Source organism: Photinus pyralis, unplaced genomic scaffold, assembly GCF_008802855.1.
Source record: "Photinus pyralis isolate 1611_PpyrPB1 unplaced genomic scaffold, Ppyr1.3 Ppyr1.4_LG3b, whole genome shotgun sequence".
Classification (NCBI taxonomy): domain Eukaryota; kingdom Metazoa; phylum Arthropoda; class Insecta; order Coleoptera; family Lampyridae; genus Photinus; species Photinus pyralis.
Genome location: NW_022170510.1, coordinates 520,197 through 537,178, shown reverse-complemented (window position 1 = coordinate 537,178; position 16,982 = coordinate 520,197). Strand labels below are relative to the sequence as shown.

Genomic DNA, 16,982 nt, shown 5'->3' with positions numbered 1-16,982 from the left:
CTCTCGACTGCATAAGGGCGGTGGATGCTAAGCAGCTGAAGATAATGTTCAATCTTTTTTTCATGTTGGTATCATTAAGAATGAGTGAGAAAATGTCTAATATCTACATCAACATCTACGGTTAAAATTGGATCAACGAAGTTGATCGGGCGCGTTCCGAAAATCCGTGCTCTACACTACATTCGTGCATTTTATTGTCACCAGTCTGTATAGATTTATTTTTTTTACTTTTAGACTTTTATAGATCCTGTTTGTATTGAATTTGACTTATATTATACGAAATTAGTGTATTTATTTGGGCGACCTTATCTACATCACCCAGATATCATTATTTATGCATTAAATAATAACAAACCCTCCATGTCTTTGCGTAATTTAGTGTAATTATATTAGAATCGAATTTCGATGAAACAATATTTTCACGTTATTTTTAGATGAATTTCCTCGAAACCCATTGCGTGCTTTTACATTAGAAATGAATATTCTGTTTATCTTTCTGCGTGCACGCAGCGTACACAGAAAAGGTTCTTTTTGTGATAGGAGGTTGATATTACCACTTCTCGTATTTATTTGTAGGTAGCAGGTACTAATGAGTTTAATATTTTAAATACATTGGGAGTAGTTAACCGCGACATTAAAGCTGTTCGCTGGTATAACTGAGCGTTCAAATGCAACATCTTTGACTACATCCCTATGTCTTGCTCTTAAAATAACAATAACGTTAATTGAAAACGTATTAAAAAATCAAATTAAATGAGCGTTTGTCTGAGAGAAAGGAAACATTTTCCAAATACCAGCGTATATTAATTATTGATGACCAAAATCTGATTCAATTCCCTAAAGGTTCATGTGCTATTGAAAACATCACGCTTACACAAATCACCTTAAAAATGACTCCTCTTTACCTCTAAAATATGCAAATTTCCATCATGAATTGTAATATTTCATGTTCCGTGAATATGTAGGTAGTTCCGGTACATAGGATTGAAGTTAATAATGCAAAGCTCGCCTCATTAATTTCTTCCAAATTAATTTATAATAGTTCGGTTCCCACAATTCAACTTCCACTGAAGTTTATTAAACAACGTGCTTTTCTTTTTACGTCTAGAGCATGCTTTCAATTTTAATTTGAATTTTTCAAGTTGCGAGAGGGAAGATCGGCCATGTCGCGTTCAGATAGAATGCTTAAATTAAACCTTACAAGGAATGTCTACTTCTCGACAACGTGTTGCATGTTAAACCATTACGCAAAAAATATGTTATATCCCATAAATGTCTTATACTCAAGCTGTTCCATTTTATCCCTTATTTGATCGTGTTCAACAGGACCTGTAACATAACTTAGAAACTGATTGTTAGTAGTGCCGTTCAGTACATTTCTTGTTCGATCCTTAACGTCCACAAGAAATGTTCATTAGCTAAGTTACGTCGTAACCGTTAAATAAAACAGCTGCGTTGTAGTATACAGAATGACGTGGCAACTGGCTGCGGTAACGATGGGGGTGATATCACTGTTCGCTGTTATAGCTTGGACTAAACAAGGACAATGTGCTTGCCAAACTTTGCTAATGAGGCTTGCGAGTTTAAAGAGCAATTTAAGACGTGTTTTTACCCTCTACACTGGGATCTCATTTTTACATCGACAAACATATTCCGCAAAGCTGACGATACGGGATGTTATGTGAACACACTCCCTTGAATATAGGGTAGGTGTCGTTAGATACGGAGTGACAATGCTGATCGCTCGACACGAGGATAATCCAGGAAGAAAGTATTATCCGAAAATGTGTTTCTCCAATGTTGATCATTATTTCCGTATAGCACGATGCGGGTCAACACTTTCGAAGACATTGATTAAACAGACCCAATCCATAGCTGAAGTTAACATGCCTATATACTTAGTTACTTTAATCCGTGCGATCTGTTTAGTGTAACTTTAGGTAACTAATTTTTATTTGCATTTCGTAACAAAACGACAATACAAAATTAAAATGACAACACAAAAGTTGCCATTAATATTAACAAGGCGTTAAGCCGAATCGAAAGTTTCAAAAGTTAGTTCCCATTCATGTCCATCCCAATAATTTAACTCTAGAATGAAATGAATGTCGCAAAATTGCAAAGTGTTAAAAGTTTGTGGTGACAGTAGCTCGTTGGCATTAAATATTATAAATTTTGTTTAATATTCAACTTCTATATTAAGTTTCAATTTTGTTTCCTGCTGACATAAAGCATACACCCTTCCTACAGACTGCGTTCCATATTTGGTTCAACCTTCAACATAAAATGCAATGCAATTAGAGAACCATTGAATAGGAAAGATAAAACATTTGCACCACAATTGTATCTATTATTTGACTCTAAATAAAAATAAATTACCATTAGTTTTATTAATTAAAACATTCAGTTTCATATCCTCCGTTATAATTGAGGGTTGTTTACGGAGTCTTATGTGAATCGCATTTCAATAACCACTACTTTTAAAGTGATCAACACAGAAAATAAGTCTCATACGATCCTTAAACTATTACTGGCACTATACCAATTGATAATATCAACTTTTTCTTCAGTTTACCACGCTTTGGGATCGAAACTCAGCCGCGCTCTGCCCTTATTTACCTCCGTAACAGAATGTGATTCCACATCGTCTATAAGAGGAAGATCGAAAAAAACCGCATTCCTTGCAATACAAAGAAGACGAGAATCATTAATATCCGCAATGTGTGAGTTTTTGACTAAACCATTTATAAGTATTGAAATAAACTCTTCCTTGTTCAGTGAACTAGAAACCTTTTTTGTTAAAATTTACGGCGGGGAAACAAAAAGACTTAGAAACTCGCTTAGAAAGGTGATATTTTGCCACCGGAACCATAACCCAGAGACCATACCTCCCACGTAGGATGCTCCACTGCTACACTGCAGAAGGGCTGTGTACCAAACGAGCATATGGGCATCTGCGAAAAATCCTCTCATTTATGCTCCAGACCCTTCTGATTTTGGCTGGGTGAAATCTCCCGAAGACAAACTTAGCCCACTCTACCCTCATCTACGCAACTTCGATCCAATTTGAGGAAATAAACCCGTCGTGAACGATCTGTTAATTAAATACGTAGGGGGGTGATTATTACAGAACGTTCATCTCTAATGATATAATTACATCATGATGGTTAGCAGAGGACAAGGAACAACGAATAAATGCTAATGCAATCATTCAAATAAATAAAAATGTAGAAGATCTGGGTTTAGTTATATTAGAAAGGTATCTATGGTGCAAGGCGTTGACACAGTATAACACTACATAAACGAAAAAGGAAATTTTCCACAATGAAGTGCATTACAATCGCAGTTTCACTACTGAGGAATGATCGTCCGGTTACTAGGAGATTCTTATTTTTATAAACCATTCACGTTAATTTAAAGTACACCCATAAATATTTAAAATGAAATTTAGTTTTCAATTTGTGACATCTGGTTTATGTTCCGTTATCTTTATTAAAAATTTACATACACTTCCCTTTTAAGGTTAACCTTATTAAGCTCCGTGATGAAATGATTTCCCCCTGTTCAATGAATTGTTAATGGCATAACGTAATTATTAAGTCCAATTAAGATGTAACCACGACACAGCAAGATTTTTATATTTTAATGCAAAGGAAATGATTTATTATCATTCAACAAGGGAATCGGATAATTAAAGATTATGCGTTTAGCAAAAATGTCGTACGCGGATCCACCCATACCATGTAATTTTGTTATCGATTCCCTCCATCCCTCTTGATTTAGTAACAAACTAAGTTTATAGGTTTAAAAGCAGTATTTCAACGTTCATGTTATTTACTGTAGTCCGCGATTTTTATCGAGTGCTATCCTGCTGGTGATTTATCAGTGTTTCCAGGCGCTATGTACATCGACTGTATAACTTGCTGGAAAAATTACAGACATTCTTTAAATTTAACTTCGAAGGAATCATGAACCATAAATTTGCTTGTATTTGTATCGCTTTGGCATTTGAGCAAATTAGCTGAAGGATAATTACTCCACTACCTTGCGTCCTCTTGTAACGCCGCAGAAACTTATTTCTGGATGCAAATTTAACATCACGTGTTATTGCGTACGTACCATTCTATGTTTATATTTTTTTAATAGTTCTTATTGATACAAGAACACTATAATGAACCGCGTGTAACGTTTTATTGCACCAGTTTCATTAATAACGTTCATATAGAACGTGTACCTACCAAAATTTAATATACGACGATCCAAATAGATTTTATTCACATATTGAGTTATATAAACGTTTCAGTAAATTAAAATTCAAAATTATCAAGTGCCTATACGAGTGGATGCCGTGATAATTCTAATTTTGACGTTCGCTGTACAAAATAGTAGTAATTATCATATGCGTGCTTTTATGAATTCGTACCACTAGTGCTATTATGAAAGCCGTAATGATATTATACATATATGATAATTGTGGTGACAGACGTTTGCTAATCACCGCACAAAATCTGTCGATATCCATCGGCCCATATTGCACCACGACGACAGCAAGTAATTCGGATTTGACCTAGACCCCGCGTTTCCTTTGTATAGAAAAAAAAATTGTATAAAAAGAAACTTTCTGACAATTCTGAATTTAATTTAGACGACAAAAATAGCAGGCTTAGGTTCTGTCGTCGCTTCCATAGGAACAGCATTGTCATATGTTCCAAACGTCATTTTTACATCATACTCCGCATGACATTTCAAGTAAGAATGACAGATGTTATTAGAATGCACAATCATCTGTTTTACTTTATCTATCCTAGCGGTTAAAGTGATCGCACTTTATCTACCCTCACGGTTAAAAAGCGAATAGTTCTACTCATTCAAACCTATTAAAACGCCATTTTACGCTATAAAATAAAGTAATTGTCACCTTCTGTTTCTACAAATTTGCTAAAATCGACCACCTTTTTTAAGGGATTCACATATTTGTCATCTAAATATTTGAGAGGTGATGGAAATAACACTATGTACTTATAAGAAGGGTTTTTATGACAGTAGGATCATTTACTTAGTCCTTTGCTAATCGCCCATCAATTCAACGCATTTGCTGTTCAAATAGCGTAATAAGAGCGACAATATTCCGCATACATCGAGTCAGGACTTCTATGAGAATCAATTTTGTCCACTATTTTTATTCTATTACAGGTCGTTGTCCAAATCACAGTTTCATACTTATGATTTATTTCCACCCTACTGATTAGCAATTGCTGCATTAGTAGATTTAACATATTAAACCGAGATGCATTCATTTCATGTTTGTCCCCGCAGTTGGAAATTGGTTTTGCAAGTATGCATTAGCGACGGCACGTAGTGCAGTGGTTTTGGGTATTAAATCGAAACGCATTTACTGTGCAAAACTCTTAATGTAATGTTATACTGGAGCAGGAAGTGAATTTGAGTGACTTAACACGCAGCTCACTTCATATTAATAGCAAGGAATTATGTATTTAAAGGTTTGAAACTCCAACTTGGCGCAACTTAACTTTATGTTAATGCTCCGAATAGCATTAATTTAATTAAAATTGTATTTGCATGATTAAGTGCTATTTACCATATTTCCTTTTTATGGGGTGTTCAACAATAAGTAGACTTCCACCTTTTAATTGTCGTAAACTGATGATGTGCACGTCACCAAGGTTTTGTCTGCATTCTGCTTTGATTACGCCTGATGAATCTTTGCAATGAAATTCGACAACCTTCCTCAGCCTTCAATACCAGTAACAAGTGTGTTATAACTTATAAGCAGGTGATCCACCATTCTATAATTTAGTCTACCATCTAAAGAGATACAAATAGTTTGTTGGAAAGCTTATACTAACACATTTTGTGGCTAAAATGGCCTCCATTCGCGGGTTTGTTTACGTACAAATGATTTTGATCTCTGATAGACCAAACAAATAAGTTCCATCGTCGGCTATTTAAAAGCTACTTTGGGCGTAACAAAGCCATTAAAGGTTGTTGAGGTTTCATAAATCCTAGCGGCCTGTTTCTTCCAAATAATACTCCTTTTATTGGCGATGTACCTAGATTTAGAGAAATTACTTCATCAAAATAACGGAGTAGCTTGTCTATAGGGCACGAGGTAAATCTTTTCAAAAATGTAAATTATTTGTTTACCCAGTGGTACTAAATGATTAAGGCTTGAATCCGGTGCCTTTACTGGCGCAATGAAATGATTTAAAACTATGGGAAATCTAATCAAAACTAAATTAAGTACATTTGAAAAAACTGTCAAGACCTTACAGTGATGTCAGATGTGATACTTAAAATGCCACAACCGGTATGGAATAAGATGAACAAATTTTACTTCGGTTTTTCTTCATTACGTTGCGTAGTACTTGTTTTATTAAGAATACTTTCGACTGCTGTGTATATTGATTATGATCGAAAGAATATTGGATATAACGCTTAAATACCGTTATGCAATTTGATATCATGAAATTTGATAGGAAGGTACTTAATATAATCAGGCAATAAGTGCTCTCAGACTTTAATTACGGAAGTCTTACTCAATTAGCGCTTTAATCAAATCCATCCTGAGGTAAATTATACATAAAAACCCTTTTATTCGTTCTAACAAAGGAGCCATGCCTTTCAGCTTTTAAGAAAGCGAAACCATTTCTATACGTTATGACATTAGAGAAATCGAACATATTGTTCTCCAATGGCAAATGCAGGCTGTCGTGGATTGTACAGTATTAATGATGCTATTTATTTACTTATGCGAAGTAATCTGTAGGATTTTGTTTTACGACAGCTAAAAGAAGTCAAACGGGACATTAGGTTTATCTGAAGTTAATGATATAAAAAATTGAACAAAATATTTCTAAGGACAGCCAAAGCATAAAATTTTTATTGTAGTGGAAGGAGTATACATAAGAATGTACAGTCTCCTGAAAAGCTAAATGCTATCTCGGTCTTTTCAAACAATTTCAAGTTCGTTTTACAGTTTTTAAAATTCTAACGTGATTTAGAAATAAATTTATGAGTTAACATTGATTTTTTTCACATTACTTCCAAAAGTTTCGCTGTTCAATTTGTTCTAAATTTCTCTCTCATGGTGGGTACGCTAGATAAGAACAATAGCAATGTAAAAATGTGTGTTAATAGATAATCTATCCTCACTGATGCAAAACATCAACAGGTGCCAATTCAACGTGAAATGGACTTGGAAATTCGTACTTGTAGAAAATAGGGCACAGCGAAGCACAAACGTAAACCTCATTCAAGTTGGAAGAAACGCGTTCACGTAAAATATATCTAAACAAAAGTGGAGACATTACGGTTCTCAAAAAGAAAAAAATTATCAAAGTCCTCGTTTGAGATCGAAGGGACTTCAGCGCATTTTTGTGTGGCAGATCAGTATTCTATTAGCCACTTTCGATTCAACCATCAATAACAGATCTTGTCGAAGGCTACTACATTCACTAACCGCTTCCCACTTTCCTCGTGCACCCGCAATTCGCTTTTAAAGATTTGACTCCACCATCAGGAAGATCGTGTCGGGGGCTACCACATTCCCTTTGACGGTACCCACTTCCGACGTTCGGTTCACCCGCAATTCGCGTTTGAAGATTTGACTCCACCATCAGGAAGATCGTGTCGGGGGCTACCACATTTCCTTTGACGGTACCCCCTTCCGACGTCCCGTTCACCCGCAATTCGCGATTGAAGATTTGACTCCACCTTCAGTGAGATCGTGTCGCGGGCTACCACATTCCCTTTTACGGTACCCACTTCCGACGTCCCGTTCACCCGCAATTCGCGTTTGAAGATTTGACTCCACCATCAGGAAGATCGTGTCGCGGGCTACCACATTCCCTTTGACGGTACCTCCTTCCGACGTCCCGTTCACCAGCAATTCGCGTTTGAAGATTTGACTCCACCATCAGGAAGATCGTGTCGGGGGCTACCACATTTCCTTTGACGGTACCCCATTCCGACGTCCCGTTCACCCGCAATTCGCGATTGAAGATTTGACTCCACCATCAGTGAGATCGTGTCGCGGGCTACCACATTTCCTTTGACGGTACCCCCTTCCGACGTCCCGTTCACCCGCAATTCGCGTTTGAAGATTTGACTCCACCATCAGGAAGATTGTGTCGGGGGCTACCACATTTCCTTTGACGGTACCCCCTTCCGACGTCCCGTTCACCCGCAATTCGCGTTTGAAGATTTGACTCCACCATCAGGAAGATCGTGTCGGGAGCTACCACATTTCCTTTGACGGTACCCCCTTCCGACGTCCCGTTCACCCGCAATTCGCGATTGAAGATTTGACTCCACCATCAGTGAGATCGTGTCGCGGGCTACCACATTCCCGTTGACGGTACCCCCTTCCGACGTCCCGTTCACTCGCAATTCGCGTTTGAAGATTTGACTCCACCATCAGTGAGATCGTGTCGCGGGCTACCACATTCTCTTTTACGGTACCCACTTCCGACGTCCCTTTCACTCGCAATTCACTTCTATTGGCGACACGAGAAAGAGAGACAGCGATTCGAGATTCACGAAACGTTAAACCGCGTGAGTTCGCAACGGAAGGTAAAAGGCGCCTGACTACTTCTCGAAGACGCGCGCGCCGCCTCGCAAAAGGTCGTTAATTTCGCCCCTATGACAAAAAACAAAATCCCGCCACGCAGGAGTTGTGCGCGTTTACAACATCTTTCCGACGACACCAATTTCAAAAGAATCGGACCAAAACTGTAGTAGAAGATAGGAAAAAACTAAAAAACCTTCACGTTAGTATACTACGCTCGAGGATGACGCCCAGATGTCGCCAACCCCACATCATGTAGTAATGTCCCTAAGGTTGACAAATTTCACGGCCCTGTAGATACACGTACACCCGTTGCCTTTCTACAAGAGTTCTTCTACGCGCCCACATTTGCTGCCAGCCAGCCAGCCAGCCAGCCAGCCAGCCAAAGTGAGATTAAAAGCTACTTTTTACAAAAAAAATTTTTTGCAAAAATGCGCTAAAAATTCAAGATGGCTACTTTTGAGGAAGATTTACCAACTTCATAAAGTTGATCATATTGGATTTTTAGATCACTTGATAGATTTTTAGATTCTCTATTTAACTTTAGAAAGTTGGTAAATGTTCCACAAAAGTAGCCATCTTGAATTTTTTTAACATCAATCCTATATGAAGAGTTTCAAAGACAGTAACTTTTATATAAAACTTTTTTCTTATATCTCTTATACTTTCGATGATATAATATAAGACATTCAAGGAAATGACCAATTACATTTTTTTTTACTTTTTGAATTTCCACAAGGAAATTTTAAATAAGCATCTAAAACTGCCAAACATTAGTCCAATTCTGTAACTAACAAGTTAGCAATCTAACTAACTATAGCAAGATTGTTCACACAAAATTCTAGCAATATTATGAGCAATCATAACAAATTTGTCATTCTTTAACTACTAACTTGAGCAATATTGCTAATATTCGTACACTTCGTCAAATTGCTACCAACTAGTGAGAACCTAGTAGGTAACAGTGTTGTCACTGGATCTAAAATTAAACGCATTAGGCCCAGGGACCCGGACTGAAATGAAATATCGGTTCCGGTTCTGCTTATATTTAAACGAAATTCTTTATAACGGTTCCGGTCCGCTTTCGGTTCTAAAAAAACGGTTCGGTTCTGATCATTTTCTTCGGTCCATAATTAACGGTTCCTTTCGGTTGTAGTCTTTTAGAAAGTATGACATTAAAAAAATTCATTATAACAACGTGATAGGTTAATTAATAGGTGTGAAAAAGAAGTAAAAAGTCACGCATACCAAAACGTGACGTATCGTCAGCTTATTTACAACAAGAGGAATAAAGGAGGAAGAGGGAAATATGTATTTAAACTTAATTTATTAATAAAAAACGGAAAAAATATACAAAAATTTATGTAAAAAAATCATGTATGGAGTATTGTTTTTATTTTTATTTTCTAAAACCTCGCCCCTCCTTTTATCACAGCCGTCCCTGGTTCGAATCTGGGTTCGGGCATGGATATTTGTAAATGTATAGTAGATTGGGTTGGTCAGAACCGGAACCGATATTTCATTTGGGTCCGGGTCCCTGGGCCTAATGCGTTTAATTTTAGGTCCAGTGAGAACAATCTCTTACTAAGTTATCACTAGTTGGTAGCAATCTGACGAAGTGTAGGAGGGTCCGTGAAGTTACCAGAACATTGACGGCACAAATGTCGAGACTACGTGAATTGGTTAGTGCTACGTTTCTGCCGGTTTGTGCCGTAAAAAGTTTTCTAGCAAAAGATACCGTTTGGAAATTATTTCCATTTTTAGATGTTCGGCTAATAGACCAGTCATTGAGGATTTTTACCTGGAAATAACTCGAGAAGTACTGAACTTTTGTATGCTTGAGTGCGTAGAACTAAAATTCATAAAATGCACAACTCGAAACTTGCCGCCGGTGCCGACATCTTGCCAAGATGGTCGTCAAAAGTGGTTTTCCGCCGATATCTCCAAAACTGAGCATTGGGGCCAGTATGGAATTTTGTATTTGGAATAACTCAAAAACGACGGGGGCACGAACGAAGGTATTGGGAGCGCAAACATGCGCAAACAAAGCGCAAACGATCACAGGAAAAAAAGTGAAATTTGTAAACTTGGCCCCTCCGAATTTGTTTCCTTCGTAATTTTGAAACCGGCAGTGCGCAAAGAAAATGCAATTGTGCGCAAACGTGCGCAAACGAAGCGCAAACGATCAAATGGAAAAAAATGGCAAATTTGAAAAATGGGGGGGGGGGGCAGTATGGAATTTTGTATTTGGAATAACTCAAAAACGACGGGGGCGCAAACGAAGGTATTGGGAGCGCAAACATGCGCAAGCGAAGCGCAAACGATCACAAGAAAAAAAATGTCAAATTTCTAAACTTGGGGGCCAGTTGTGAAGTTGCCCCCCCCCCCTTCCCATTTGATTCCTTCGTAATTTTGAAACCGGCAGCGCGCAAACAAAATGCAATTGTGCGCAAACGTACGCAAACGAAGCGCAATCCATTTCAATCACGATAATTATTGCTTTCTAAAGTTGGGGTGCCTAAAGGGTCACTGAATGGACATAATGCGGATTCGCACTGTAATTGTTACGATTTTTGTTAGTTCAAGTGCCCAATACGATTATCTTTCCTAGAAGCACTTGTTATTAAAATTTCTCTATAAATAAGAAAAAAAATTTGGCATTTGCGCAGTTTGCGCATGCGCACATCTGATGTTTACAATATGCGATATGCTTATATTTACTAGAGACTAAAATTTCAAAAAGATATCTCTATAAATAGGAAAGTTGACATTGCGCCGTTTAATTGTCAAGATGTTGCTTGTCTGTGATGCCAGAGTGATAGGCTACCGAATGCAAGGAGAACGAACTAAATATCTTGAACTGTAGGAGTAATTAAGGCCTCGGACAGACGGACAGAGAAAATGCGCTAAACATGTCATGTTAGTTCATGAAAGAACTGCTCCAAACGATATTAAAAAGTAGATGAATTATGGGAAGAATTGAATCTTCAACAGCGTTTAAAAATTCGTATTTAAACCATCCACCTGTCAATCTTAAGACCTTCTGCAGAGGCACCTCTAAATAGCATTATGCGGGTCACTCTGTAATTGGGCGCATGCCTGTTGAGAGCCCAAAACAAGAGAGGGGTAATAAAATAAAATAAAAATAAAAATATTTTAACGGGTGAAATACACTTGCTAAGACTTAATAACAGCACTTTACCTGTTGCTAGGGTCAAGCAATTGAATTGTTAAAATTTTAGGCAACATTGCTAAGTTTGTCAGTACAGAATACCACTTTTAACAAATATTGCTCATCTAGCAATTACCTTCACTATTAGCAAGTTGCTAAGGTTATTTTAAGTTACAGCGAATTGGGCTGAATGACAAATTTGTGAAGGTTGCTTATAATATTGCTAGATTTTTGTGTGAACAATCTCGCTATTATAGTTAGTAATATTGCAAACTTGTTCCTTACAGAATTTAACTGCCCAGCTCATAACCAAAAGTTATAGACTAGAAACCAATTACGAAAGAAAATTATAATAATATAATAATTTATTTTATTTTTTATATACATATATATATATATATATATATATCTATTATTGATATAAGTCGAGATCCGGATAATAGTAGGATAACCTGAGATCCCCCTTTAAAGTTAAAAATATGCGTGTATAATGGGTTGCCAATGACATGAAATATGTTCTTCTATCATTACCCCTATAGAGGGGAAAGAAATTCATACAATTAAAATTATCCATATAAAAAGCAGTTAGGATGAGATCAAAAAATAAATACACTTAAGTAGAGATCATATAGTGTATAAAATGACATTGGTGTATTAAGTAGAGATCATGCGGTGTTGTCAAATGTACTTGTTCTAAAAATAGATTTCGTTATCTTTTGCGAATACTTAACAGGTTGTTAGCCTTCATGTGGGATTCCTTCGCGTATTCTTTCTTCGATAAAGCGTTAATATTATTTGGCACCCGGGGCTTGAAAATATTATAACATTTAATTATATAATACCTAGTGTAATAGGTACTCTATTTTACATCGATGATAAATTAAAACGATTACCTATTTATTGAAGGAAAGAGTTCCCGTTGGAAATGATTTTTTTATTTTTCTAACAGCTGATAGTGGTTCATAAGTCTACATCTTTGAATTAAAGGACCCAATTCAAACTTACTTTCAAAGTACAATTGCCATTATAATTAATGTAAAAAATTTTTGCCATTAACTGAAATGCTTCAAAATTGATTATGCATAAGTATTCATCCTACAATCATGTATAAACACCAAACCCAAAGAAATCATTATCAAATTGCTTTCTTATCTCTTTTCCAGTACCGTATGGCGCATGGTTGGTAAAAAGCAATCATAAGAACTCTAAAGTTATTTGCTTATGATCACATGTAAACCATTAGGTTGTTCAGTATTTCGTAAAGAAATCTGTGAAAAGTTCATTTTTGAAGAAAGATGCCTTGGTTAGTCAAACTGGTTCAAACCATGGAGGTGACCATTTTGGTTCAAAACATCTAATTCATCCTCCAATCATGTATAAACACCAAACCCAATCAAATTGCTTTCTTATCTCTCGTCCAGTACCGTATGGTGCATGGTTGGTAAAAAGCAATCACAAGAACTCTAAAGTTATTTGCTTATGATTACATGTAAACCATTAGGTTGTTCAGTATTTCGTAAAGAAATCTGTGAAAAGTTCATTTTTGAAGAAAGATGCCTTGGTTAGTCAAACTGGTTCAAATCATGGAGGTGACCATTTTGGTTCAAAAACATCTAATTCATCCTCCAATCATGTATAAACACCAAACCCAAAGAAATCATTATTAAATTGCTTTCTTATCTCTCGTCCAGTACCGTATGGTGCCTGGTTGGTAAAAAGCAATCATAAGAACTCTAAAGTTATTTGCTTATGATTACATGTAAACCATTAGGTTGTTCAGTATTTCGTAACGAAATCTGCAAAAAGTTCATTTTTTAAGAAAGATGCCTTGGTTAGTCAAACTGGTTCAAACCATGGAGGTGGCCATTTTGGTTCAAAAACATCTAATTCATCCTCCAATCATGTATAAACACCAAACCCAAAGATATCATTATCAAATTGCTTTCTTATCTCTTTTCCAGTACCGTATGGCGCATGGTTGGTAAAAAGCAATCATAAGAACTCTAAAGTTATTTGCTTATGATTACATGTAAACCATTAGGTTGTTCAGTATTTCGTAAAGAAATCTGTAAAAAGTTCATTTTTGAAGAAAGATGCCCTGGTTAGTCAAACTGGTTCAAACCATGGAGGTGACCATTTTGGTTGAAAAACATCTAATTCATCCTCCAATCATGTATAAACACCAAACCCAAAGAAATCATTATTAAATTGCTTTCTTATCTCTCGTCCAGTACCGTATGGTGCCTCGTTGGTAAAAAGCAATCACAAGGACTCTAAAGTTATTTGCTTATGATTACATGTAAACCATTAGGTTGTTCAGTATTTCGTAACGAAATCTGCAAAAAGTTCATTTTTGAAGAAAGATGCCTTGGTTAGTCAAACTGGATCAAACCATGGAGGTGGCCATTTTGTTTCAAAAATATCTAATTCATCCTCCAATCATGTATAAACACCAAACCCAATCAAATTGCTTTCTTATCTCTCGTCCAGTACCGTATGGTGCCTGGTTGGTAAAAAGCAATCACAAGGACTCTAAAGTTATTTGCTTATGATTACATGTAAACCATTAGGTTGTTCAGTATTTCGTAACGAAATCTGCAAAAGGTTCATTTTTTAAGAAAGATGCTTTGGTTAGTCAAATTGGTTCAAACCATGGAGGTGGCCATTTTGGTTCAAAAACATCTAATTCATCCTCCAATCATGTATAAACACCAAACCCAAAGAAATCATTATTAAATTGCTTTCTTATCTCTCGTCCAGTACCGTATGGTGCCTGGTTGGTAAAAAGCAATCACAAGGACTCTAAAGTTATTTGCTTATGATTACATGTAAACCATTAGGTTGTTCAGTATTTCGTAAAGAAATCTGTGAAAAGTTCATTTTTGAAGAAAGATGCCTTGGTTAGTCAAATTGGTTCAAACCATGGAGGTGGCCATTTTGTTTCAAAAATATCTAATTCATCCTCCAATCATGTATAAACACCAAACCCAATCAAATTGCTTTCTTATCTCTCGTCCAGTACCGTATGGTGCATGGTTGGTAAAAAGCAATCACAAGAACTCTAAAGTTATTTGCTTATGATACATGTAAACCATTAGGTTGTTCAGTATTTCGTAAAGAAATCTGTAAAAAGTTCATTTTTGAAGAAAGATGCCTTGGTTAGTCAAACTGGTTCAAACCATGGAGGTGGCCATTTTGTTTCAAAAATATCTACTTCATCCTCCAATCATGTATAAACACCAAACCCAATCAAATTGCTTTCTTATCTCTCGTCCAGTACCGTATGGTGCATGGTTGGTAAAAAGCAATCACAAGGACTCTAAAGTTATTTGCTTATGATTACATGTAAACCATTAGGTTGTTCAGTATTTCGTAAAGAAATCTGTAAAAAGTTCATTTTTGAAGAAAGATGCCTTGGTTAGTCAAACTGGTTCAAACCATGGAGGTGGCCATTTTGTTTCAAAAATATCTACTTCATCCTCCAATCATGTATAAACACCAAACCCAATCAAATTGCTTTCTTATCTCTCGTCCAGTACCGTATGGTGCATGGTTGGTAAAAAGCAATCACAAGAACTCTAAAGTTATTTGCTTATGATACATGTAAACCATTAGGTTGTTCAGTATTTCGTAAAGAAATCTGTAAAAAGTTCATTTTTGAAGAAAGATGCCTTGGTTAGTCAAATTGGTTCAAACCATGGAGGTGGCCATTTTGGTTCAAAAACATCTAATTCATCCTCCAATCATGTATAAACACCGAACCCAAAGAAATCATTATCAAATTGCTTTCTTATCTCTTTTCCAGTACCGTATGGCGCATGGTTGGTAAAAAGCAATCATAAGAACTCTAAAGTTATTTGCTTATGATCACATGTAAACCATTAGGTTGTTCAGTATTTCGTAAAGAAATCTGTGAAAAGTTCATTTTTGAAGAAAGATGCCTTGGTTAGTCAAACTGGTTCAAACCATGGAGATGACCATTTTGGTTCAGAAACATCTAATTCATCCTCCAATCATGTATAAACACCAAACCCAAAGAAATCATTATTAAATTGCTTTCTTATCTCTCGTCCAGTACCGTATGGTGCCTGGTTGGTAAAAAGCAATCACAAGGACTATAAAGTTATTATCATTAGGTTGTTCAGTATTTCGTAACGAAATCTGCAAAAAGTTCATTTTTGAAGACAGATGTCTGGGTTAGTCAAATTGGTTCAAATCAAATCATAGAGGTGACAATTTCGGTTCAAAAATATCGAACTTATCCGGCAATCATGTGTAAACACCAAACCCAAAGAAATTAGGATAAAACCAAAGCGGTGACAAACCGTACCGCGTTAGGACCCAACTTGAACAAAACGTACCGCGTTTCGCCGTGGTCCAATCAGAACGGCCAATTTTTGCCGTATGGTTAATATGTGGTACGTACTGCCTAAATGCGTACGGTACCTAATTGGTAAAATCAATCATAAACAATTTACAAAATTCTCTTTTTAGACAGCGCTGTAATATCTTTGGTTCTTTTCCCGATGAGCTTGGTATAGAAATAACGATTTTGACATCTTTTGATTAAAATACAAGTGGTCATCGAAAGTGTACCAAATTCCCTTATTGGGCACCGTGGTAGGTGTGTTCCTAGCTTATAGTTACGATACCCTTAGAATCCATTATGACCCTCTTATTAATTTAATGCGCTTACTAAAATATACTAAACGTTATTTTACATTTCTCCTCAATCCACCAGTTTAATCTCTTTAATACAAATCCGCCCTTGTAACGTAACGTGGATTAGGAATAATACATACGAGGTAGCAGATAACAAATTATTTACGTTATAGCGCACATAGTACAGCTACCTCTTTCATTATTTGCTATCGCACTTTAAAGCGAGAGTACCGCTTTACAATGTTGCCGTTTATTTGGATCTCACTTTATTTAAAATATAACGTATTATATATAACGTAAGCAGCGCCCCCTAAGATGGTCACTCAAGAACTTCGCGTGTATAAATTTTGACAAAAACCTAAAAGTTGAGATCCGGGCGAAAATTGAAATTTAGCTTCCTGTATGATCGACCGAGCTAATAGACTCGATATACACAATAAAAAAGGCGAGATCCGAAAACGGATCTCGGGTTTACCAAATGGATCTCACCTTATCTGCAATATATGTGAAAATGATCTCACCTTAGCGCTTTTTAAATCTATATATATATATATATATATA

General features: G+C 36.4%; 1 protein-coding gene across 2 annotated transcripts in view; it reads left to right on the top strand.

Moving 5' to 3' along the window:
• Nucleotides 1–16,982, top strand: part of LOC116166700 (protein O-mannosyl-transferase TMTC1-like) — a 435,955-nt gene that overhangs the window by 386,949 nt on the left and 32,024 nt on the right. The window lies entirely within an intron of this gene.